The 26154-nt window shown below is 40.8% G+C and overlaps 2 protein-coding genes across 3 annotated transcripts in view; one reads left to right on the forward strand and one right to left on the reverse strand.

Annotated features, from left to right (window-relative positions):
• The window catches only part of LOC126210406 (speckle-type POZ protein-like), a 517155-nt gene that overhangs the window by 72186 nt on the left and 418815 nt on the right, over positions 1-26154 (forward strand). The window lies entirely within an intron of this gene.
• Positions 1-26154, reverse strand: part of LOC126210403 (protein abnormal spindle-like) — a 232247-nt gene that overhangs the window by 6404 nt on the left and 199689 nt on the right. The window lies entirely within an intron of this gene.

Below are 26154 nucleotides of genomic sequence, written 5' to 3' on the forward strand. Positions count from 1 at the left end.
TATATTGCAGACAGTTATTTCCTATGTCATCCTTATTCTGACAGCCACAGCTTCAAGTGGGGTTTGAAGGCGCACAGTTTCACTACAGTCCGAGTTTAGGACATAAATGCAGATTCCACCTGACACTATTATGGTCGCTACGGTTCTTGTAATATCCCTTATAGCTGCAGAGGGCAGTGGTCCGCATTTCCAGGAACCAGGTTTTCTGGAGGGCAATGCAAAAAGCAGGTGTAAAGCTTAACAGTTGTCGCAACTCAGCCAGGCGGTGGAGAAAACCGCCGCAATTCCACCGGAGGATGACGTCATCGTGTTACTGGGAAGGCATGGAACATTCAATGAGGCAGTTTACGCCTCAGGGTCACCTGCTGCCACCGACTTATTGCCTGAGCAGTCTACATCCATTGTGTCTGAGGGTCCGGCGAGATCTAGGTCCTCAGTGGACGCCAGAATATCCACCGCATCCTCAGACACAGAGCTTGTACGTAGCGGTGGAGTGGGTGCCACTGCAACCTCCTTGATCTTAAGGGTCTTCGTTTTGGGTTTCTCTTGCTGTTCCTTGTGTTTCCCTGGCTGGGAGGACTTCACTGGCTCAGTCTCCAGGACTGAGGATGAGCATGAATACCTATGATGAGCTGCTTTTGAGTTCTTCAGCCAATGGCGGATTTCGTCTTTCCCACTCGCAGAAACCTGGGAAGGGAGTGACCCAAGGGACCCCTTCCTAGCAAAAGAAGCCGAAGATTTACGCTTCTCCACCTTAGAAGTGGGGACAGATGTCCCTGATGGTTTGGGGGGGGGGGGGGTGTTGCTCTCAAAGTAGGTGGTGCAGCAGCAACAGGGAGGAAAATGCCCCCAACCATCATGGGGGCAGGTGTAGTCTTCCATCTCTGAGAGGTGACTGGGGTTGGCGGAGCTAATGGTGTCAGAACTGTTGTAGCCGCAGCGTAAAACGATGTCATATGTACAGGATGCAGGTGTTCACATTTCCTCTTAGCCTCAGTGTAGGTCAGTCGGTCCAGGGTCTCATGCTCCATGATTTTCCTTTCTTTCTGGAGAATCCTGCAGTCTCCCAAGCAAGGCAAATGGTGCTCTCCACAGTTGACACAGATGGGAGGTGGGGCACATAGAGTATTGGGATGTGATGGGCGTCTGCAATCTCAGCATCTGACGCTGGAAGTACAGCGGGAAGACATATAGCCGAACTTCCAGCACTTAAAGCACCGCATCAGGGGAGAGATATAGAGCTTTACATCACAGCAGTAGACCATCACCTTGACCTTCTCGGATAATGTATTACCCTCGAAGGCCAAGATGAAGGCACCGGTGGCAACCTGATTACCCCTCGGACCCCAGTCGACACGCCAGTCGAGATGTACACCTCGCCGCTCTAAATCGCCACACAGCTCATCGTCAGACTGCAAAAGAAGGTCCCTGTGAAATATGATACCCTGGACGATATTTGAGGTCTTATGGGGTGAGATGGTTACAGAAACATCCCCCCAGCTTGTCACAAGCGAGTAACGTCAATGACTGGGCAGAGGATGCTGTTCTGATCAAGGCTGACACAGATCTCATTATGGACAAGTCCTCCATCTCCCCAAACTTGTCCTCTAGATGCTCAACAAAAAACTGAGGCTTCATTGTCATGAAAGATTCCCATCAGCTCTCGAACATACAAGGTACCGGCGCGAGTAAGATCCGCTGCCATTCTTTACCATACGTTCCTCCCATGGTATGACCAGGGAGGGGCACGATTTGGAGTCTTACTTCTGTGTGTTGAATTGAGCTCGTGAATGCTTAGAGACTGATGGTGTTTCACCACCAGCAAGAGATGGCCATTGCTGGGAGTCCCGACGTCTCAGGGGAATGGGCATACGTGGGGAGTTAATGGCTCAGGCATCAGCAGAGCAATCCCTGTGAGGTCAGGGGGCTACAACAAACAGGATGCATGGCGGCCCCACCACAATGGGTTGGCTACCGTGCTGGATATGAGGTGCAACGAAGTCTGTGGTCATCGAAGGCGCAAAACACGACACTGCATAGTGCATGGTGGAAAACACACCCAGGAAGGTATCCTCGCCCAAGAGACAGAGAATGGGCAGGACTGAAATGCGACGATGAGAAAGTGGGCTAAAGATCTCAATGCAAGATGGACACGATGCACCATGTAAGGCGTCCTTCCCAATTGGCTCGCTCTTCGGGAAAATTTTGAAAAATGGAGGTCAAACCCTACAGGGGACCATCACATAAAGGGGCGAAATAGATTCCTTTTGGTCGCCTCTTACGACAGGCAGGAATATCTCGGACCTATTCTAACCCCCGGACCCGCAGGGGGGGGGGGGTCTTCGAGGTAATTCATAATGCTCAAACACAACATATGGTCAAAATCCTGCTGCATATCGACTTTAATGATATGGGTCTGTAATTTAGTGGATTACTCCTATTGCCTTTCTTGAATATTGGTGTGACCTGTACAACTTTCCAGTCTTTGGATACAGATCTTTTATCAAGCGAGCGGTTGTATATGATTGTCAAGTATGCAGCTACTGCATCAGCATACTCTGAAAGGAACCTAATTGGTATACAGTCTGGACTCGAAAACTTACTTTTATTAAGTGATTTGAGTTGCTTCGCTACTCTGAGGATCTCTACTATTAAGTACTCATATTGGCAGCTGTTCTTGATCAAATTCTGGAATATTTACTTCGTCATCTTTGGTGAAGCAATTTCAGAAGGCTGTTTTTAGTAACTCTGCTTTTGCAGCACTGTCGTTGATAGTACTGCCATTCACTGAGGTAAAAAGAGAAGAGTGGTGGCATTATGTCACAAACTAGAAGCCAATGTTTGCATCGTAACAAGCCCAAAACATAAGGTTCACTGCTTTCACATCCCCATAGTTAACCACGGTGCCATTTTCCCATGATGTCATTGACTGTGTCATATTACTGGAGCAAATATGCAAGTAAGAACAGAAAACGTTCGAAATTGCTTTCCTGACACTTTGTTATTCATGTAAGTTCTGTAACTTTTAGCGTTTAAAACAGTTGTTGCATGCACACGACAGAAATAACGAACAAGAAGCACTCATAAACAGTAGTCTGCATATGCTTTGGTCCATTTAAAATACTGGCAGGCCCTGCCCACTCTAGCTTCAAAACATCATACAGCACAAGTCTGCAGAGCCACTACCTTCTTTGTTTTTGCCTCCATGTTTCTACTGCTATCACACAGAGGAGGCACTATTTGTATCTTTCTGCTAGGATACTTTATGTATGATCAGAATCTCCCTGGATTTTCTGCCAGGTTTCACAACAAAGTTCCATTGTGGAAAATATTATAAGCATCTTGCATGGAAGTCGCGTGGGCTCATGAACTAACTGCTCGAAATAATTATCAGAGAATGCGTTTAGCATAATTTTGGATGATGTTTTATAGGTACGACTATATTTAAATATGTATTTACGCCAACAAATCAAGGGTAACAAAGTCACCACCAACTATAATCATATGACTCGTGTCCATGTCTGAAATCAAACTCAAGTTATTTTTGAACCTGTCAGCAGTTGTATCATCTGAAATGGAAGGTCAGTAAAAGGATCCAATTATTATTTATTCTGGTTGCCACGAATGACCTCTGTCCATACTAAATCAATGAAAAATCTACTTCAATTTCAGTACATGATAAACTTACTTGTAACAGCAACAAACACGCCACTGCCAACGGTGTACAGCCTATCCTTTCGGAACACTGTAAAATTGTTCACAAAAATTTCGGCTGAACTTATCTCCGGCTCTAGCCAGATTTCAGTGCCTATAACAATTTGAGGATCAGAGCTTTCTACTAGTACTTGGAGCTCTGATACTTTCTCAATACATCTACAACAATTTACAACTGTTGTACCTATGGTTCATGTATCTACATTCTCCCTGTTCGACCTGCACCCTTTTTATGTTTTCCCCAAGACACTCTAACCTAAAAAAACAGCCTAGTCAATGCCACACAGACCTGTTATCTGCATAGTGACCTACTGCGTGTAGAAGTCTGCTGCCTACTTTACTTACTATTGGACTAAGATGAAGATTCCATTTCATATTTCCACAAATTTTGAAACCCAGATAAATTTACAAGTTGTCTGATAGACTATTTACAAGTTGTCTGATAGACTGTAACTCACTGATATTGTAGTTACAGGAGTCAAGTTTCTGCATTTGGTGAAGGGCATATTTGGGTTTCTGGACATTTAAAGAAAGTAGCCAGTCTCTGTACCAGTTTGTAATCTTATCAAGCCCTAACTGAATATTTGTGCAGCTTCTTTGTATAGTACTTTATTATAGGTTGCTCCATCATATGAAAAACTCTAGGTTACTATTAATATTGTTTGGCAGGTTATAAACACACACTAGCCCTAACACACTTCCCTTTGACACACCTCACACTACTACTTCTTCCAGTAAGTCCATCTAACATAACATACTGTGTTCGAATTACCACAAAATCCTCAAACCAGTCACAAATTTTGTTTGATACCTGTAGGTGTGGCTCCATGGTGAAGTGCGAGACTTTGGATTCAAAGGCCTGAAGAGTTCAGTTCCTGAACAGTCGTAGAACTTTCACATGTCACTCACCACTTCTTTCACCTCTGGCTGGATAAGTCAGTTCAAAGTTCTGAGGTAGGCAACAATATACTACTTCCAATAGGACCGTGTCTAATAAAGAACTGTGGTGTTTAAAATGAAGTTTTGCATTGATGACAGTTTTACTGTTATGATTCTAGTTTTGATCATGAATGTTGATGTAACACTTTACCTTTTGGAAGTAAAGAAATACTGCATCCATCTGGCAGTCTCCTTCCACGGCTTTCAAGACACCTCGTGAGAATGAAAAAGGAGTTAGGTTTGGTATGACCACTGAATGGCACAGAGAAAGCCACTCTGTTCAAAATATATCATTATATTTGAGGTCATAACACATTCTATGCTTCTACAATAGAGGGATGTCAATGATACTGGTTGATGGTTTTGTAGATTACTTCAGCAACAGTTCATCTTGCTTTCTTCCGACCTCTGTCTGCAGTTTTTGGTTTGAGGGGTCTACTTTATGCTTCGACTGAAACTAGCACTAAATCGATCATTTCTATAGATAATCTGACCTAGACTCTGCTGACTCCTGGAGCTTTGCTAACATTTAGCTATTTCAGCTATTTCTCATCAGCAATCCAAGCTATATTGACAACCTCTGCATTTCAACTTTAGGACTGTAGGAGTGTAACTTAGCAGCTGACTTGGATGCTCCATCTGCTGCAACGATGTTCAGCCTCTTACTTATACAACATGCAAATTCGAACATGTCAAACCGTAAGTCTCTATAAACCCAAAGAGTAATTGTAATGTAATAAATTATACAGTCTTGAGACAACCATATTTTCACATCATTAGACAAGCACAATTTTAAATATACCAGACTTGTAATTGTAAGGAAAAGATGGGTTGCTACTCACCGTAAAGATGACATGTTGAGTTGTAGAGAGGCGCAACAAAAAGACAGTTACACATTTGGCTACCAGCCAGAGCCTTCTCCAGAAGAGGACGGACACAGACGGACACACACACACACACACACACACACACACACACACACACACACACACACACACACACACACCATAGGTTGAGGCCAGGATTATTCAGGGAGCAGAGAACACGTTGTACAGGTAACTTCTGTCCGCATAGTCCAAAAAAGCCGGTGGTAGAGGGGAAGATCCAAATGGCACAGGTTGTGAAGCAGCTGTTAAAATCAACTACGTTATGTTCAGCTGCATGTTGTGCCACAGTGTGGCCTGCTTTACTCTTCGTCAGTTTGGTGGTGACTGTCCACCCTGGTGGACAACTTGCTGAAGGACACACCAATATAAAAAGCTGTGCAATGATTGCAACAGAGCTAGTATATGACAAGGCTGCTTTCGCAGTTGGCCGGCCGTTGATGGGATAGGATAAGCCTGTGATAGGACTGGAATAGGAAGTGCTGGGTGTGTGAATTCGGCAGGTCTTGCACCTGGGTCTTCCACAGGGATATGATCCCTGTGTAAAGGGATTGGCATTGGGAGTGGCATATGGGTGGAGTAGGATGATGTGGAGGTTGGCTGGGTGATGGAACACCACTTTAGGAGAGGGTGGGAAAGATCTTGGGTAGGATATCCCTCATTTCAGGGCATAATGATGGGTAATCAGTGCCCTGACAAAGGATGGTTCAGTTGTTCTAGTCTGGGGAGGTATTGGGTGACCAAGGAGGCACTCCTTTGTAGCTGATTCTTAGAGGTCGTTGGAGGTTTGGGGATGTGAGGGAAATAGCTGTTTGTGGACTAGGTCTGGGGGATAATGCCTGTCTGTGATGGCCTTGGTGAGACCCTCAGCATACTGGACAAGAGAATCCTTATCACTGCAGTTATGCCATCCCCAGGTGGCCAGGCTGTATGGAAGGTATTTTTTTGGCATGGAAGGGATGACATCTGTCGAAATGCAGGTACTGTTGATGGTTGGCGTGTGTAATGTGCACAGAGGTGTGGATGGAACTGTCAGAGGAGGGAGGTAGCCAACATCCAGGAAGGTGCCACACTGGATTGAGGAGGATCCAGTAAAACAGATGGGAGAGAAGGTGTGGAGGTTGTGAAGGAATTAGTGTAGGGTGTCTTGGACCTGAGTCTAGATCATGAAGTTATCGTCAATGAATCTGAACCAGACTAGGGGTTTGGTATTTTGTGACTCTAGGAAGGTCTCCTCTAGATGGATCATAAACAGGTTGACAAATGAAGGTCCCATGTGGGTGAACATAGCTATGCCATGGATTTGTTTGTATACTTTCCCTTCAGAGGGGAAGTAGTTGTGAATTAAGTAGTAAGGTGAAGGAGGTAAAAGGCAGTGGGTTTGGAGTCTGAAGGACGTTGGAAAAAGTAGTGTTCAATAGCAGTAAGATCATGGGCGAGGGATGTCGGTGTACAGGGAAGCGGCGTCAACAGTGGTGAGTAGGGATACACGAGGTAAAGAGATGGAAATGATGGTGAGTCAGTGAAGGAACTGATAGATATCTTTGACATGGGAGGCCAAATAAGGGCAATTGGTTGCTGGTGTTGGTCACTGAGGGCCGATATGCTTTCAGTGGGGGCACAATAACCAGATAAATTGGGGCATCCAGGACTGTTCGGTTTGTGGATTTTGGGGTGCATGTAGAGGGTGGGTGTGATGTGCGTTGTGTGTCATAGAGGTGACAACAGAAATGGATTCAGGGGAAAGGTTCTGGGAAGGGTCTAAGGCTTTAAGTAGGGACTGGAAGTTACATTGGACTTCTGGGATGGGATCACTCTGACAGAGGATAGGTAGAAGAGTCAGATAATTGTCAGAGGCCTTCTGCAAGATATTCAATGCAATCCACGACAGTGGTGGAACCTTTGTCTGCATGTGGGATGACTGTCAGGATTTGTTTTGAGGTTGTGTATGGCTCTCCTTTATTCTGCTGAATGGTTGGTGTTCTAAAGAATGGACCTGAGGAAAGATACTGAGGCCGAGTTGAAGGTAAGGAACTCATGGAATGTGACTAGGGAGTGGTTAGGTGGGAGCAGGGAGGATCACAGATGGATTGTGTTATGATGAGACCCATCTCTCTCTCTCTCTCTCTCTCTCTCTCTCTCTCTCTCTCTCTCAGGAAATTCAAACACAGTCTTTTAGAAGAAGAATGACTTACAGCGCATTAAAAGTTTCAATGGCTAGAAGAGGCCAAACACAGCAGGGTGAGTGTTGAAAGAGGACAAGGATATGGAAACAGTCAGTGTGACAATAGTCATAGCAAGTACAAAAAAAAAAAAAAAACATATGACCATGGTCCACAATGTTTTCATTGTCAAGGGCACAGACATACTGGAAAATATTGGCTACCATTTGGTAATCACATTTCAAACAGTTAGCTAACAAACCATAATAAGTAGGCAGACAAAAGAGCTTCAAACACTGTAACAATAACTGCTAGTGAATGTTCATTACTGACAGCAAAACACAATGACAAAATATCCTCCTACAAACGAATTAAATGTGATCATGTTGGACACTGTTACATATTCACAGGCAACGTACACAACATTATGGGAAAACAAAAGAGGCAATGTGTGGATCTCTGACAGTGGAGCAACAGACCACTGGAGTTAACAACGTGAAAAATTTGTCACTTTCATCAATGGTGAGGTCAGTAAACGCAGCTGGTGGTGGATATATACAAAGTACTGGTTTTGGCATTGTAAGAAGTTTTACATTCCAGGCATTGTGTAATTGGATAAAAGTCCCTCAGGCAATTAAGCTTTAACAAAATAGCTGCACTAGTAGCATAAAATAAAGTGGGTAAATAATTGTGGAAGGTCCAAACAAAGGCAATTTGTACTACATTAGTGAAGACAACTCCAGCATTTCAATGCATGAACATGGCCCTGTTGCAAATCTTATCACTGGTCAGGAAATGAATTTATGGCATGAATGGCTAGGCCACATCCACTTTGATAAAGCTAAATGTACAATTATGGGCCATATTTTATGGAAATATTTGGCCAAAATAATGTTACTCTCAACATTGCTGCAATGTGACTGCAAATAGAAGGCAATTTTGCAATATGGATGGGCAATACTGCTGATGTTTCAGGTAGCTGTGGACATATTGCAGTCAGGTTGCTATGTTGCCTACCAAGAGTGGACAGTATTTCAAATTGCCGGGCAGTACCTCTCTCTGTTCTTGTCAGTAAATGCTTCTCTCTAATTCTCACCTCCATTTCCTACTTCTCTCACTAACATCATTGCACTCACATGTCTGAGCAAAAATCTATGTCGTTTTACTCTTGTTATTAAGGTTTGCAATTTTTATATTAATTGCTCAGACAAGATATTTGAAATCTTTTTTTAACATTTTACTAAAATTCTGGGACAGACATGTATCCAGCATCAATTGACAAGCTGAATTACATGATTCACTCTGACTAAGAATGGATGCATCCAGAAAGCCCAATTCCTCTTCTTGTTCTTTCTAACAAATTTATTATTTGTGCGATTTAAAAGCAGGAGAGTCGCACTCACATCCATCAGCTCACTTTGGGCCATTTTGTGGCAACAGTATGGCCCAGCGAAAGCCCCAGAACGTGTCAAGAATCGAGAGGAACTGACAGTGAAGAGCGACAGGGTTAACGGAGTCCTTAAGACCATGCAAAAGGTCTAGACGAAGCTGCGGCCGAGGCGTACACCATGGAGGCGTACGTGAATGGACCGCAAGTAGAGGTGGTAAAGGGAAGGACTCCAGTTCGGAGAGAAGGGACCGCATTTGAACCACAATCATTAGCCCCGATCTGGGCCACCGATGCGGGAGATGGACTGCCGCAGGCGGGAAAAGGACACGGTAATTCGGATGTGCAGGGGAACTATGAATGAGTGCTGCGTAACTGGCGAGCAGTTGTGCATGTCTGATCTGCAGTGGAGGGACACCAGCCCCCACCAGTACCCTGGTCGCCGGACTCGTCCTAAAAGCTCCTGTCGCTAATCGAACCCCACAGTGGTCCACAGGGTCAAGCAAATGCAATGCTGAAGGCGCTGCCGAACCATAAACCACACTCCCATAGTCAATTCAGGATTGGACAAGGGCTCTGTAGAGCTGCAGCAGCGTACAGCAATCTGCACCCCAATTGGTGTTGCTGAGACAACGGAGGTCATTGAAGTGCTGCCAGCACTTCTGCTTAAGCTGACAAAGATGAGGGAGCCAAGTCAATCGAGTGTCGAAAACCAGTCCTAGGAATTGATATGTCTCCACTACAGTGAGTGGATCATCTGGACGAAACAGGTGAGTATATGAGTAACGGGGGAATGCAATATATATAACAGTTCAACCAAACGCTTCCAAGTACTGTGTGCTGTATGCTTTTGGAGCATGGAATGTCACAAAATTTCTGGGATGAAGCAATAGCAGCAGCAAATTACTTGTGAACACTATGTCCAACAATAGCAAATGATGGAGAAAGTCCCTGTAAACAATGGCACGGACAAGAACCAAACACTGATCATGTGTGGTTATTCACATGTTGTGCAGGGGCAAAAATGAAAAACCAGCATAACAAATTGGAACCAAAAGGACAACCTCATGTAATGATTGGGTATTCAGAAATTGTTAAATTCTGCTGATTAACAATTGCCAGAGATAATGTGTATGATGAAAATATCTTTCAAGCAAAACTGAAAGAAGTGCTACAAAAGATGTTGATCTGAAGATCACAAACACCACAAATGATTGAGCATTAAAGAATATAGAAATTATGGAAACGAGAGAAGCACCAGACAACTAGCAAAGTGAAGATTGGGATACATTCATGACTTCCAAACACTTTGACACACAAAATGAGAATGGAGGACAGGGTGAGAGTGCTGAAAGTGATTACTTCACAACAGATAATAACTCTGAAGTACAAATGCCTGCAATAAACAAAAACTACAGAACACATTCTGAGCAACAAGTCAACTCACCGAAATGGCTACTGACTACAAGACAAATAAAAGAAGAATGTGTGTGTAGTTGAGAAGGAGAGTACACAGAGAGAAAAAGATCCACAGATGCACAGGAAGCTGTGCCAGCTGGCAATAAAACCAAATGGCAAGAAGCAATCAGAAGTACTGGGAAACACAATACAAAACAAAACTTGGATACTTATATCAACAAAAATAATCAATGTTTACATAAAATGGAGTATGAGTAGATAAAAATATTCTCACCAAGAAGCAGCAGTAGAGAACACACAAAAAATACAGAAATGCGCAAGCTTTTGATACCAGTAGCTCCCACTGGCAGGAGGCTCAAAGGGAAACGAAGAGGGATGAAGGAAAAGGAAAAGGAATGTCAAAGTTAAAAAGGTGGTGAGAGTTATGGAGAAGTCATCCAGAACCCTTACTTAGACTTACTAGATGGGATGAGGGAAAAGACTTATTGTTGGTGCCTGCGCTGTACGAGATTTGAGAACTTAATGGTGGGCAATACATAATAAGCAATGTAGTAATCTCAGTACTCATTAATTTTTTGCTTATTACCCTACCTTTACATTCTCATATTTTAAATCTCACCCCATGTAACCACCAACAGTCAGCCTTTCTTTCTCATCCCATCCAGTAAGTCTCATCTGAACCAGGGTTCTGGGCAACTTTTCTGTAACTATCACTATTTCCTAAACCCTGTCAGTCCTTTTCTTCAACGCTCTTTCTTTCTTTTCTTTACTAGGAGCAGTCACACTGGCTCCGAAAGATGGGCAGTTCCATATCTTTCATGTGTGCTGTCTCCTGCTGCTGCTGCTACTTTGTGAGCAAATGTGGACATTTGTACCACAAACTAACAAAACCAGAAGATACAAACAAAATGGGTTTTCATGTGCAAATGTTATTAAAATAGGACAACTGCTAGAATATGAGTGGTAGCTTCAGGTAATGAGCAAAGCCCAGGAACTAATTCTGGGAAATGTTACAGTCCTGTGGTAAAAATGGAAAGTATGTGACTACTAATGGGAATAGCAGTTGAATGAAACTGGAAAATTCATCATTTAGATGTCATCGTGACATATTTGATGGCTGATGAAAGAGACTGTTTCATTCTGCTTTAGGGCACTAAAACAACTGAGGTCATTAGCACTCATGTAATAACCTTACAACACTAAAACGAAAAAGAAGTTAAAAGCAACTACAAGTTACGCACAATAGACAGAAGGAAAGAGAACTACAAACAAGGACTACCTCTTGGAGAAAGGTCCACAAAAGACACTGCAGAGACAGTGGAGGTTCCAAACCAAAGACTGAATGTCCTTTGCCATACTGCTACGATGGATAGAAAGTAAAATGCAGTCAACAGCAGACACCCCCACCCCCCTCCCCTGGAGATAGCAATAAGATCCACAACAACATCGTTTTCTATAGTAGGTCAGAAATCACAGAATGGAGCCAGAGAGCCAACGGTGGTTGCCCCCTGCAACTGAAGAGGGAGTAAAACTGTTAAAAGAACAAGTAAATGAAATCTAGCGGGCTTCTATGCTATCACAAAGAATGCGATGGTACTGCGCACGCAGCTGTTTATAATGAATACATTTCACCATTGTAGAATGACTCAAAAACACTGCACGCCTCAGGACGAATTGTATCGTGGCATGTCTCAGTCGACCAGGGGACTGGGACATGGCATGCTGAAAATGAAGTGCAAACATTCATGAGATACTCTACCTGGTCATCACAACTGGGGAAATGTTTTTTGTTGAAGGTTGCCAGTCAGCCTTAGGAAGCTGCCAATTGGGTTTACGTATAGGTGGGGTAGTGGGTCAGCAAACAAATAGCCAAGGGAAATAGTTGCTCAAGTACTTGTCAGACAGAACGGACCACTCAAGATGACAGGCAAGCTGGGCAGTGCAAAATGAGAGGTCCAAATGGGAGTAGGTGCACTTGGAGTTTGAAAGGAACATGGGTTCTCCAGTGTTAAGATAGATGCAGTTGAGCTGATTGAGGTAAGCCAAAACAGAACCTCTTGGACAGATTCTGGAAGAGTCCCGAAGGGGATGGTGCACATTAAAGCCTCTGAGCAGCAAAAAGGGGTGAGGAATTTGACCAATAAGCTGGAGGAAGTCCGCCTTGGTGTCATCAAATGATGGGAGAACGCAGATGCTGCAAAGAGAAAAGGTGAAATGAGGAAGGATCATGCATACTGCATTAACTTGCAGTCTGTGTGTTCGGTGCAATGGCTTGGGTATGAATGTCGTCCTGGATGAGAAGCACGACTCCCCGATGAGACGGAATGATGTTCTTGGGGGAAGGTCAAAGCTGTGCTGGAGGTCGAAGCAGTCGCGAGGACGCAAATTTGTTTATTGGAGGCAGAAAATAAGAGGACACTGCAATTTCAAGAGCAGCCTCTTTGTCGGATCTAATGGCGCAAATTTTCCACTGGAGAAGAGTCATAATGGGGAATGGGAAGCAGAGAACAAATGAAGGGTAGTCACCTTGCTGCCGAGTGCCAGCTTTCAAAGATTCTGCTACAGGTCACAAAGGCTGGAGGATCCTTTTCCATGAGATCCACAAAGATGCCAAGAGAAATGGTAGGTGGTGTGCACCTGCAACACAGTGGTCGGCTGGCAAGTGTGCCACATGGCGACACCGTGAAAGAAGATCTCCAAGTCGGCGAAGGAGACGTTCGTTTGCTTTTGACTTCTTGGAACCTTTCCGGCTAACAGAGGAAGACTCCAACATTTGTTGATTGGAAGGACATGAGCATCCCTACCCTAGGTTACAAATCTGGCCGGGAGTCAACAGGATATTCAAGTGTGGTTGTAACAATGATACTGATAGCAGCACATAGGGTTCAGAATGCACAGTCAGACTGTGATAACTTCATAGCCTGCTTTGATCTTTGACAGAAGCACCGCTGAATCAAAAGTGAGAAAAAGAGTGCATGTGGGTACTAAGGACGCATCTACCATTTTCATCACCTGATGGACTGCCACGACACCCTGACCGAAAGGTACATTCGGATTTCTGCCTGGGTCAGACCATTGAGCACCCTAGTGTAAATAACACCATGGAAAGAATTCAGTGTTCAATGGGTCTCGACATGAACAGGATATCCATGGAGGAGCAAAGCTGCAAGTAGTTGTTGTGCTTGAGAATTGGAAAGTAGTGTCCAAAAGCAATGTGCCATTTTGTAAACGAGAGCAGGATTTTACAGGGCCAGCAATTGCACCAACACCTCCTGAATAATGAAGGGATTTGCAGTAGCAAAGGTCAAACTGTCTTCAGAATATGAAACCACAAGGAACCGTGGTGCAGCACGAAGGGTCTTTGGATCATTAGCCTCATTTCGTTTGGTAGACGTTGACTGTGAAGATGATGATTGGCTCATTGTGACCCCACACCCCCATAAGGGGAGTGCACCTGCCTTCGGTGATTGTTCACACCTCCTAAAAACCTGACAGATGGACGAACCAGCTACTTGGGAAGGTAGCAGTTCAGGCAATTGCCCCTCCCTGGCCTGTACCAGGTGGTATGTGGAATGCTACCTGTCAACCCGGAGCTGGGAATTACCGTTCCCAGTCACCTGTTACGCATTAGACACGTGGGCTCGAAAGAATCAAGCATACTGCTGTAAAGATTTTCTTTGTGCAAGGGGAGCCAACAGTGTAAGTTTGGAATATACTGCAAGTGAGAACAATGTCACTGACTGATTGACTGATAAAAGCAACTGACTGACTGCAGTTGGAAACTCATTCGAAGTTGAAGGGGAGCTCAGTGATGTCAGGTATCTTTCTTGTGAACTTCAAAGTACACACTATTATCTTCTTTCAATGATGTATTGTGAAACTGGGAATCTGTATGTATGTTAACATATTCGTGTTCTTTCAACTATTATGTGCTGTGAGTTTGTGTGTTCTGCATGCTGTTTTTCTAAATGTGATTCAACTTTCAAACCATTTGGTCTATGTAGTTTCAACAAAAGGTATTTTGTAATGTTTTGCACTATATCTTTTTATGTCCCAAACTTACAAAACTTTGATTATCCCAATTGGTTGTTATATTATTGAAGTATCCTTCAATGATGACAGTATGATTGGGGAACATAGACATTTGCAAGCCAAAGTCATCTCTACAGTTTTCGGCTACATCTGTCAGTCAACCTTTTGGTCTGTATAATTGAACCATAAGACCACCATTTATACTGAGTACTGCCTTAACATTTTCACATGAAACACTTATCCTATTATTAGTTGAAACAGAGAGGATATCTCCATGTAAGTTTACCTTACTGGAGGAGGAAACTATTCATCAATGGGCTATGTCCTATTGTCAACCTGACAGGAGTAACTTCTTTCGAATAGTGTGTTTAGTAACCGGTTCACTAAGGTGTTGATTGTCAGCAGCTTCTTGTTTCCTACTTGCAACTACCCTTTTTCCAACTACCACATATTCCTTTTACTGAACAGCAAAATGACTGCTTGCTGCCAGATGGCACCTCACATTACAGAGACTCGTCTGCGCACAACTAAATGGCTCTGAGCACTATGGGACTTAACATCTATGGTCATCAGTCCCCTAGAACTTAGAACTACTTAAACCTAACTAACCTAAGGACATCACACAACACCCAGTCATCACGAGGCAGAGAAAATCCCTGACCCCTGCGCACAACTCTGATTGCTTTGCCAGCTGAATTATTTTCCTGTTTACCTATCACTCTGCGGCATAACGCCAATTCTTTGCCTTCATAATATATCTCATATAAGGCATTTTGGATTCCGTCCCTCCGTCCCTCCGTCCCTCCGTCCCTCCGTCTCTCTCTCTCAACATTAGGCTGTAACACATGGTTCTTTCTGCTACCCTGAACCTTGGCACACTACACATCCAGAAGTTTCTATTTTATGTTATCTACAAAACATGAATTACTGATAACTTGCAGCAGTATAGTAGTTATCGACATCTACATACAGTACATATTTCACAAGCTGACTTATAGTGCATAGTCAATAGTACTTGGTATTACTGCTAGTAATTTTTTCTTCCTGTTCCACACACAAAGGGAGTGAGAGAAAAATGACTCTGTACAAGCCCTAATTTCTTCTCTTCGCAGTCTTTACATGAAATGTACATTGGTGGCAGTAGAATCATTCTGCAGCCAGCCTCAAATGCTGGTTCTCTAAATTTTCTCAATAGTGTTTTTGTAAAAAGAATGTAGTCTTCCCTCCAGGGATTCACACTTGAATTCGCGAAGCATTTTTATCTAACTTACTTACCTAACTGGGAGTTCTAAGTCATCCTATACTTTCATGTACACTGCAGCATCATCGGCAAGCAGTCTCAGACTGCTGGCCTCTATCCACCAGGTTGCTTTAATAGATAACAAGATAAGTACTGGCACAGTAACCCTGGTGCACTCTTGACAATACCCTCTTCTCTGATGAACGCTCACTATCCAGGACAACATGCTGTGTTCTGTTACTAAGTCTTCAAGCCATTTGCATATCTGAGAACCTATTCTAATTTGCTCGCACCTTCGTCAACAGCCTGCAATGAGGTACTGTGTCAAAGCTTTCCAGAAATCTAGGCATACAGAATGTGCCTGTGCCTTTTATCCATGCTTCACAAGAAAAAGCTAAATTTTGCACAAGTGGTGCTTCCTAAATCAATGCTGATTTGTGGACAGAAGTTTTTCTGTCTCAAGGAAATTTGTTTTATTCGAACTCGATAATTGCGTGCAGAAAACTGACAGAAGCGAGAATCAGCCAAGAAAAAAAATACGTAAAAACTACAGATTCGAGGTGTCCGACAAAGCACAATTCACAACACAGCATGCATACCACAACACAGAATGTAGTTTTAAAAGGAGAGCAATCTAAGGGTGCAGCAATGAAAATGCAAACTAGTGCTCTTGAAAGTCAGTCAGTGTGTAGGAGACCCAAAATATTTGTTGCCTCTGATAGCCACGGCAGAGACTGAGCAAGAAAAACTTTAAATTTAGCTTCAAATAAATATGACATTGAAGGGAAGGTGATAGGAGGTGCCCCCACTAGTGTAATATTACTGACAGATGAAGATTTTGCAGCTATTTGGGCAGGGGCCAAAGACATAGCAAAGAATGAAGCCAACTTGGCAATTCATTCACTACAAAAACCCTTGTCAGCATTACAAAATACAAATGTGATTGTAGTTGGAATACTACACAGGCATGACCTGCCTGAATGGTCTTGTGTAAACCAACAAATTCAATCCACAAACAGAAAACTAAAAAAAATAGTGAAGGCTTCCACAACACTTGAACACTTGTTTCATTAATAAATATACAGCACATGGGCAGCACCTAAATTCAACTGGTAAAGAACTAAAGGCCACAAGGATTCATGCATCAGTGGAAACAAACAGGGAAGTGTAAAAAACAGCAATAGAACTTAAATGGAAGGATACTGCAGTCTCAGATAAAGAATCAGTGAGAATGGTTACTGACAACTCCTGCACAAATAACAACAGAATTCTTAAAAGTGAATACTGTATCTGTGGACAGCACAACCACTCAAGAAATAAATGTACCCAAGAGATCAGTGCAAAAGTTAGAAGAAGCAGCACATGACATGGCAGCAAAGAAGACACTGTATAAGAAGACAGATCTATTTGCAGAAAGAAGAATAGCAACTCAAGCTCAAGCAGTGAAAATACCAACAGGTAGAACACAGCAGTCAACCCAAAGAAAGAAACCACTACCAAGGGACCAGGATTTTTGGTGGGATCAGTGGTGGTTTCACAGTTAACAAAGTGAGTCAACAAGTGGATGAACAGCTATGTGACTACCATAAAACAGACAATCACAGTGCATGAAGATTACAGACATTAACTGAACCTACAATTTCAAATATAGAGTCAAATTCCTCTCAGAGCAGTACAGAAACAAACTACTTACTTTTTTACAAGTTAACATATGTTGTATTAGAAATAAGATTTTAGAATTAGAACATTTATTTAAAACTGAGCATGTAGATATTATACGTGTATCTGAGCTCTGGTTAACCCAAGAACAATTAAATATCCAGAATGAGATTTTCACTCTGCAGCGGAGTGTGCGCTGATATGAAACTTCCTGGCAGATTAAAACTGTGTGCCAGACCGAGACTCAAAATCGGGACCTTTGCCTTTCGTGAGCAAGTGTTCTACCACTGAGTTACCCTCACGCCCCGTCCTCACAGCTTTACTTCTGACAGTATCTCATCTCCTACCTTCCAAACTTTGGAAATTTTCAGAATTGATGTATCTACATACTCCTCAGAACTAGATGGGGAGTTTAGTTGTGTAAAACTATTGAATGAAAATATAATGGTAGTTAGTCTATAGCCGGAAGAAGTGGCCGAGCGGTTCTAGACGCTACAGTCTGGAACTGCGCGACCGCTACAGTCGCAGGTTCGAATTCTACCTCGGGCATGGATGTGTGTGATGTCCTTAGGTTAATTAGGTTTAAGTAGTTCTACGTTCTAGGGGACTGATGACCTCAGAGGTTAAGTCCCATAGTGCTCAGAGCCATTTGAGTCAAGTTAGGCTATACAGTAAAGGTCGCCACATGGTGATGTCAATTTGTTTATTGAAAAATGTGAATTAATAGTCAAAAAGATATTAAAGAGCAAGACAAGAATTGCTATCTGTGGCGATTTCAAAATAGAAATGGCAAACACATAAAGGCAAGTCACTAGGACATTCTTGAATATGCTAAGATAATTGGATCTCTATCGTACAAATAACTGTGCCAAATGAAGAATGCCTGCATAGGCAATATTGTTGTGAATTTCCATAGGGAAGATTTTACAGTCAGACTTGTAAGAAGTGGACTTGCAAATCATGAGCCACTACTCCTTACACTCTGTAAGAGCCAACCAGTTAAAATTGAAGAATCTAAAGTAGTAATGGTGCGAGGGCAAAAGGAAGAGTACATAAGTATGTTTATTGATAGATTAGGAAGTGCAGATTGGAACTTCATATATAACTGTCAATCTGGGAAAAGGGAACCTGAAATTGCATTCAATAACTTCTTTAAAAAGTACACAGATTTATGATATTCTTGCTCAGCAGTAAAAATATTTGATATCCAAGTGAAATGAAAAAGAAAAGACTGAACTGGTTTACAGAAGAACTAGAAGAAATCAGAGGAAACATGCATATGCTGTACCAGATAAGCAAGCCTCTACCCCAGCAGCAGAACAGAGCGTGAACATTCGTGAGTCATATCCGAAATGCAAAAAAATTCTACAAAGCTAAACTACTTCTGGCAAAAAAGCAAGCAGTGGAAAACTATACAGTAAGAGCTCCCAATAAATCAAGGCAGCATGGCAAATAATAAAACAAGGGAATACACTAAAATGCACAGAAACAGTCCTGCTTGAGCCCAAGGAATTAAATCAGTACTTTTTAAACTCAGTTAAAGAAATAAGTAACAGTATTAAAGCAACAAATTCATCTGCAATGGGTCTTGTTGGAACACCACTGCCTGTTAACCTGGTGTTTCAATGGAGAGCTGTCACATCTGGTGATGTTATAAAAGCAGTATACAAATTTCCAGGTTCTAAAAGTACGACTGTTATTGGTTATCGAATAACATCATTAAAAAGGCAATACACTCAATTTTACCATAGTGGATGCTGTTGAATTACATGACTGTTCCTTTACAGGGCGTAGAAAAATTTCCGCTACCAGTCACAATAAAAGATTATTTATTTGTCACGACTGGTTTTGGGCATGTGCCCATCCTCAGGTGATTATACATTCGTGTACATGTTTATATTGCTAGAGATCAATGAAGATGAAGCATCATTATTATAGTTATGCTATGGTGACAGGTTTTCCACTTAGTTGCACACTTATTATCATTTTCATGTTTGTATGTAATCACAGTGTATTTCATGAGTGCACGTCGTAATAGTGACATATGCAGCTAAACTATATAAAACTGAAATATGGATGTGAAAATGATAAGAAGTGTGCAACTAAGTGGAAAAACTGTCACCACAGTGTAACTATAATAATGATGCTTCATCTTTATTGATCTCCTGCAATATAAACATGTACATGAGTGTTTAAACACCTGAGGATGGGCATAAGCTCGAAACCGGTCGTGTGACAAATAAATAACCTTTTATTGTGACTGGTAGTGGAAATTTTTATACTTCCCATTAGCTTTTATTTTTAATAAATATGTGAAATTCGGAGTTTTACCAGATGCACCAGATGCATCTGATCAAAAGTTGTCCCAGTTTCTAAAAAAGGGGGCAATCATCTTCCCCAAAGTTACAGACCAGTCTTCATTGTTCCAATATTCTCAAAGAAATTTGAGGCACTGATACACACACAAATAAGTAGCTTTTTTGAAAAACAGAATATCCTAGGTAACAATCAAACAATCAATTTGGTTTTGCAAGGGGAGAAACAACACGGGTCATCTTGGAAATCACGGACCAAACCTTAACAGCTTTTAAAAATAAATAACATGGTATCACTGGTATTATGTGACCCAGGCAAAGCTTTCAATTGCATTCCTGTTGACGTACTACTGAGGAAACTAGAGTTTTGTGGGGTGAGAAGGAGCACCTTAGCTGTGATAAGTTCTTATTTAAGTAACAGAAAACAATTTATCTCAGTCAGAAATGTAAATTCTTCCATAATGGAAATCAGCACATGTGTACCACATTCTTCTTCTTCATTGTAGCTATCAATGATTTACCTAATAACATAGCCTCCCCTGTCATATGTTATGCTGATGATACAACACTACTTACCACACATCAGAACATTTCAGATCTAAATAGTGTAACAAAAGAAACACTTGATAAGGGCCTGGACTGGTTTGCAGCCAATAAGCTCCTGTGCAATCCTGATACAACCCAACAAATTTTAATGGGAATAGCAAATGAAGTAGGCAATAAGTCAGTAAAACTCTTCGGTATTTACATTGACTCAAAACTCTATTGGCAGGAACATGTCAGTCACGTATGTAAAACAATATAAAAGCCACTGATCATTGTCTTAGGAAAGATGGGGCATTTAAGCCTGATACTTGCAACCAGGACACTGCAATGGGTGATGGCAATTCTTTGTCCAGATTTGGTGACAGATCGATATGTAGAGACGGGCCAATTGTCTGGCCTCCATGCTCTCTCAACCTAAACACACAGGACTTTAGCACTTTAAAGTTCTTTTGTAGGGAACCCCAGTACAAAACATTTGGAGTCTCTGTCACCATGCCAGTTAGTCATGTCAAGGTAAGTTAACACTCAATTCCAGTCTCAACAGATGCAGTATCTTTGTTGACTGTAATAAATGCTCCCCCTCCTATGGCATCTGATCTCTTCAATATACATCTCATGCCTTGCTAAATATTTCAGAACTCTCTACTTCTATTATACCAGATAGTTTAAATTAACCTCCAGAGTTATTTAATAAATGGCAGTGACAGTTGATCATTAGCTAAATGCACCCACAAAATTTTTCCGATCATATTCATGTTACAAAGAAACAGTAAAGAATGTAGATCACTTCAAAGCAGTAGCATAAAGCTCTGACTATGTGCTTCACACATTTGTCTTGTTTCACAGTTCAAACCATCAATGTGCAGAGATTCACATCTACAATATTTTATCTTTTCACCTCAAAGGTTACACAGTGTGACAATTACTTTGTATTATTCTGTTACTCTGTCACAGTTGCTTCTATGGATTACACCTGTGAGAGTTTGGTGTCATCATGCTTTCTTGTGTCCAAGGTGTGTGTGTGGGGTGGGGTGGGGTAGGGTGGGGTGGGGTGGGGTGGGGTGGGGGGGGGGGGGATAGAGCAAGACATTAAGCAAAAATCCCACCCCTCTTGTCAATATATGAGCTTCAAGGCTAAATTATAAAAAAAATTATCACTGTTATTGAATTATGCTACAAACATTAGTCAATGTTTGTAATTATTGATGGGGCAAGTACTTTCTTCATTTCACCATCTCTTCAAGAGCTTGTTGCCATGACATGTAACTGCATGTGTGTTATTGTAGTGTTACTGTTTTATAGAGTTACTATGCCATGGCCACATTTATCACTTGAGTATTCTTCTGCATTTTAGTTGGGAGTCTATTTGTATTTTAGAACTAGAAACTAACTTTATATTCATAAATTGTTTTCACACTATTAATATTGTCTTCACATTCAGTTGTAAGCACCTTTTTCATTTTTTATTCATTTTTAATTACAGGTATGTCATGTTCATTTCCACAAGGACGATGTTATTTGGGAAACTCAAATTGTGGGTGAAAGGACTGGTCAGTTATTAAGAGCCCCCCTTCTCAAACCACGTTTGAGACCAGATGCAGTTCCATCACTACTCCCAAACTGTCCTTCCTACCTTTCAAAGGAAGAAAGCAGACGTGAAGGGCCAGAGGAGAAAAAGCAAAGGCTTGAAAATGAGCAGTTAGCTGCAGCGTTACAATATAGTTTAGCATCAGAGAAAGACTATGAAAACACTTTCAGCTTCAGTTCTTTAGAAGAGTTGATGTTGCGTACGAAGGAAGTGGATTTGCCCAATGAGTGGAGTGTGATCGAAAAACACAGTGATTTTGTTTGTTTTTTAAAGATAATAAGAAATCCAGCACCATTAATCACACATTCTGTCGTTATAGATAGTAATTTAAATGTTTCATTGTTTAAGAAAGATGTACAAATTAAGACATTAGGAAAAAGATCTTTTCCTGTAATTGCAACCAATATCCATGAAATTGTCAGTGTACTGCAGGAGTTTTCAGACACAGATTGTGGGCACTCAGAAACTTCTATAGATAGTATTGTAGAGATAGTGAAAGACAGTCTAGGAGTGCTGAAAGACAGTTTACAGGAGAGTGAAAAGGAGATGGTAGACTTTATATATGAACAAGTTAGTCTCATAAATGTAAAGAAATTTAATCATAGGTTTAGTTGTACATTTATGATACTGTGTTGTTTGCTATTTTCAATTTCATCTCATGCTTACAATTTTGTACGTAGCAGCTCATTAATGAAAATGCCACATCCAAGCACTCTGCGTAGGATCTGCAGCAAATTTAATGTGAATCCATCTCACGAAAGGCTTGGGGGAAGTAATTTCCTGTCCTATGCAAGACACAAATTTTAATACTGGAACAGCGATGATGTCAATGTTGTTTTGAGTGTAGATGAAATTCATCTAAATTCTTATTTGGAATATAAAGGAGGTAGTGTTTTGGGCATGTCATATAACTCTGAATGTGCTGCAAATTCAGCGTTTGTATTTATGTTGCAGAGTGTCAAGTCTTTGTACAGGGATGTTGTTCACATTTTACCAGTGAAAACCATTTCATCTAATGCATTATACGATGTGCTACTGGCCATAATAAATGGCCTTGAACTAATAGGCTATAGGGTTTCTTGTGTGGTAACTGACAACAAAATCAATAGCAAAACCATGTCCATGTTTTCTCTGGATAAAGCTGTTAATATAGTTTTTAAACATCCATCTGATCCTAATCGCCCACTTTTTAATTGATGCCATACACATTGTTAAATGCATAAGAAATGTGTGGCTGAACCAAAAAAATGATGGTAAAGATATGTTTTATCCTCAGTTTCCAGTTAGAAAAGAAGTGGAAGAAAATAAGTTTTCTGTAGCTTCTTTTAAAACACTGAAACAGATTTATGACAGATTCCAGTTCTTTAGTTAAATATTGTCACACATTGTCTCTCAAATCACTTTGCCCTACATCGTTAGAAAAACAGAGCATGAAACTAGTGCTGCAGATATTCAATCGACATGTGTCAGAGGGCCTTGAGGTAGCTAGTGATAAATTTGATTTGAGACATGCACCATCAACAGCAGAATACATTCGAATAATAACAAAATGGTTTGATGTCATGAATGTGAAATCAGTGTTTAAAGGGAAACACAAACAGAATCCTTATATGGATCCGTTGACAACTGATAGCGTTTCTATGCAATTTTTGCTAGATTTTCTAGACTGGCTCGATGTGTGGAAAGCAAAGGGTTTGTCGAGTGGGTTTCTCACAAAAGAAACATTTTTTGCTATTCAGCATACAACATATGCTGTTGTAGAGATTGCTCGATACTGTACTGAAGAGCTAGGTATGAGCTATTTACCGACAGCCAAGCTACAAACAGATGTGCTTGAGCGGCGTTTTGGAAAGTATAGACAGCTTGCAGGTTCCCAATACAATGTTTCAGTGACAAGTCTATGAAGCAGAAAAGAAGCTTCAAATTCAAAGTGTAATGCCTTTAGTTTTATGTTCTCCTTCCTATGGCAATATCACAGTAGGGGCCATAAAAAATTGTATGTTTTCTGAAGTTGAAGAAACAGACACATTAGACATAGAAGTCAGTGTAACTGTAGACGATGTTCTTTCAGTCAAAGATATTGCAACGTCTTTAACTTTCATTGCAGGCTACTATGCTCATGCAGTGATTAAGAAGCTGAAATGTGAGAGTTGCCTTAATGAAATTGTGATTGAAAAGGAGTTGCCAATAAACGAACATTTTAGTTTGATACAGAGACTTGATCATGGAGGACTAAAATACCCATCAGACACTATTTTAAATATGATTGTCTACACTTATATTGTCATCAGCAAACTTCTCAAAGAACATGAAAGGGATTTTCTTGTCTGTACGAATCAACGTGCTATTGCCTGTGCAGTAGCACTTGCTACTCTTCACGAAAATTACTTTTTATTATTTGATGGGGTATGCTGCAATGGACATTCATCCCAGGCAATAATGAAAAGTGTTGTTTGGGTTGGTGTCAATATATTTTTAAACAACTACTGTAAAAAGGTTAATGGAAAAAAAATTTCAAAAAACACTCAGCGAAAACTGCAAACTCTTACAACATAATTTTGAAATCTTTATCTTAGATTCTTTTTAAATCATTAATACAAAACCTGTCATCAGTAATATTGCCACATCAACAAATGCCTCTTAAGCTGAACTAATCAGGTTAATCTGAAACTAGTCAAACTTACCAAATTGCAACTTATGGCTGAGAGTTTGTATAAATATTTTAATATACAGCTGCTAACTGCTATTAACACTAATAGCCTAACTTGAAATCTTTATCAAAGAAATTAATCTTTAATATAAAGAATCTTACACTAATTCTTTCTCAGTTGAAGTTGGGTGGTGAATGATACATACAGGAGGGAGGGGAGGGGGTGTGGCAGGCAGAGAGGACCAATAGTAATCTTTTTATAGTATGTGAAACCTAAAAATCAATCTGCTTGCTTTTCTGAGTATGACTGAAACACCTTCTTTGCTGCATGCCTTATGCATAGTATTTCTAATTTGTGTAGATTAGATTAATACTAGTTCCATGGATCATGAATACGATATTTCGTAATGATGTGGAACGAGTCGAATTTTCCAATACATGACAAAATTAGGTTAATTTAACAACATACTTAAGTTAATATAACAACTTTATTTTTTTGTGTTTTTTGTTTTTCTTTATTTTTTATTTTTATTTTTTTTTTTTATTTTTTTAATATTTTTTCCTTTTTTTCTTAATTTATATCTAAAAATTCCTATATGGAATAGAAGGAGTTGTCATTCAGAAATTCTTTTAATTTCTTCTTAAATACTTGTTGGTTATCTGTCAGACTTTTGATACTATTTGGTAAGTGACCAAAGACTTTAGTGCCAGTATAATTCACCCCTTTCTGTGCCAAAGTTAGATTTAATCTTGAATTGTGAAGATCATCCTTTCTCCTAGTATTGTAGTTATGCACACTGCTATTACTTTTGAATTGGGTTTGGTTGTTAATAACAAATTTCATAAGGGAGTATATATACTGAGAAGCTACTGTGAATATCCCTAGATCCTTAAATAAATGTCTGCAGGTTGATCTTGGGTGGACTCCAGCTATTATTCTGATTACACACTTTTGTGCAATAAATTCTTTATTCCTCAATGATGAATTACCCCAAAATATGATGCCACATGAAAGCAATGAGTGAAAATAGGCGTAGTAAGCTAATTTACTAAGATGTTTATCACCAAAATTTGCAATGACCCTTATTGCATAAGTAGCTGAACTCAAACGTTTCAGCAGATCATCAATGTGTAATAAAGTTATGTGGCCCAACATGGCACATGCCTTTGACAAAGACAACACAATGCCATTTTGATCACCTTCCTTTATTATTTTGAGAAAAACTTACACAAAATGTGCTATAGCAGACTCCACTTTTTTTGCAAACAAGGTTAGTTTGTTTTGGTGATAAATGGAAGACAAGAGCTAAATTGCTCTACAGTTCTCTACATTTTCTGCAACACTTTTCTTTGTATACTGAAGTTATTACTTTAGCTTGTGATACGTGTGAGAAATCTGCCAATTTGTAATGATTCATTAATTGTTACTGTTGAAAAAGCTACTATAGTATTTATGCATTCTTTAGGTAGACAAACTTCGATTTCACGTAGTGTTTGTGGTGTTCCTCTGTCTTCTACTACTGTCACTGTTATGAGTGCAGATGTGCATGCTGTGACAATTGCCTCTTATTCTGAGTTTACTACTTTCTCTGCAGCTGTTATAACTGTTCTCTCAACAT

Source organism: Schistocerca nitens, chromosome 10 (genome assembly GCF_023898315.1).
Source record: "Schistocerca nitens isolate TAMUIC-IGC-003100 chromosome 10, iqSchNite1.1, whole genome shotgun sequence".
NCBI classification, from domain to species: domain Eukaryota; kingdom Metazoa; phylum Arthropoda; class Insecta; order Orthoptera; family Acrididae; genus Schistocerca; species Schistocerca nitens.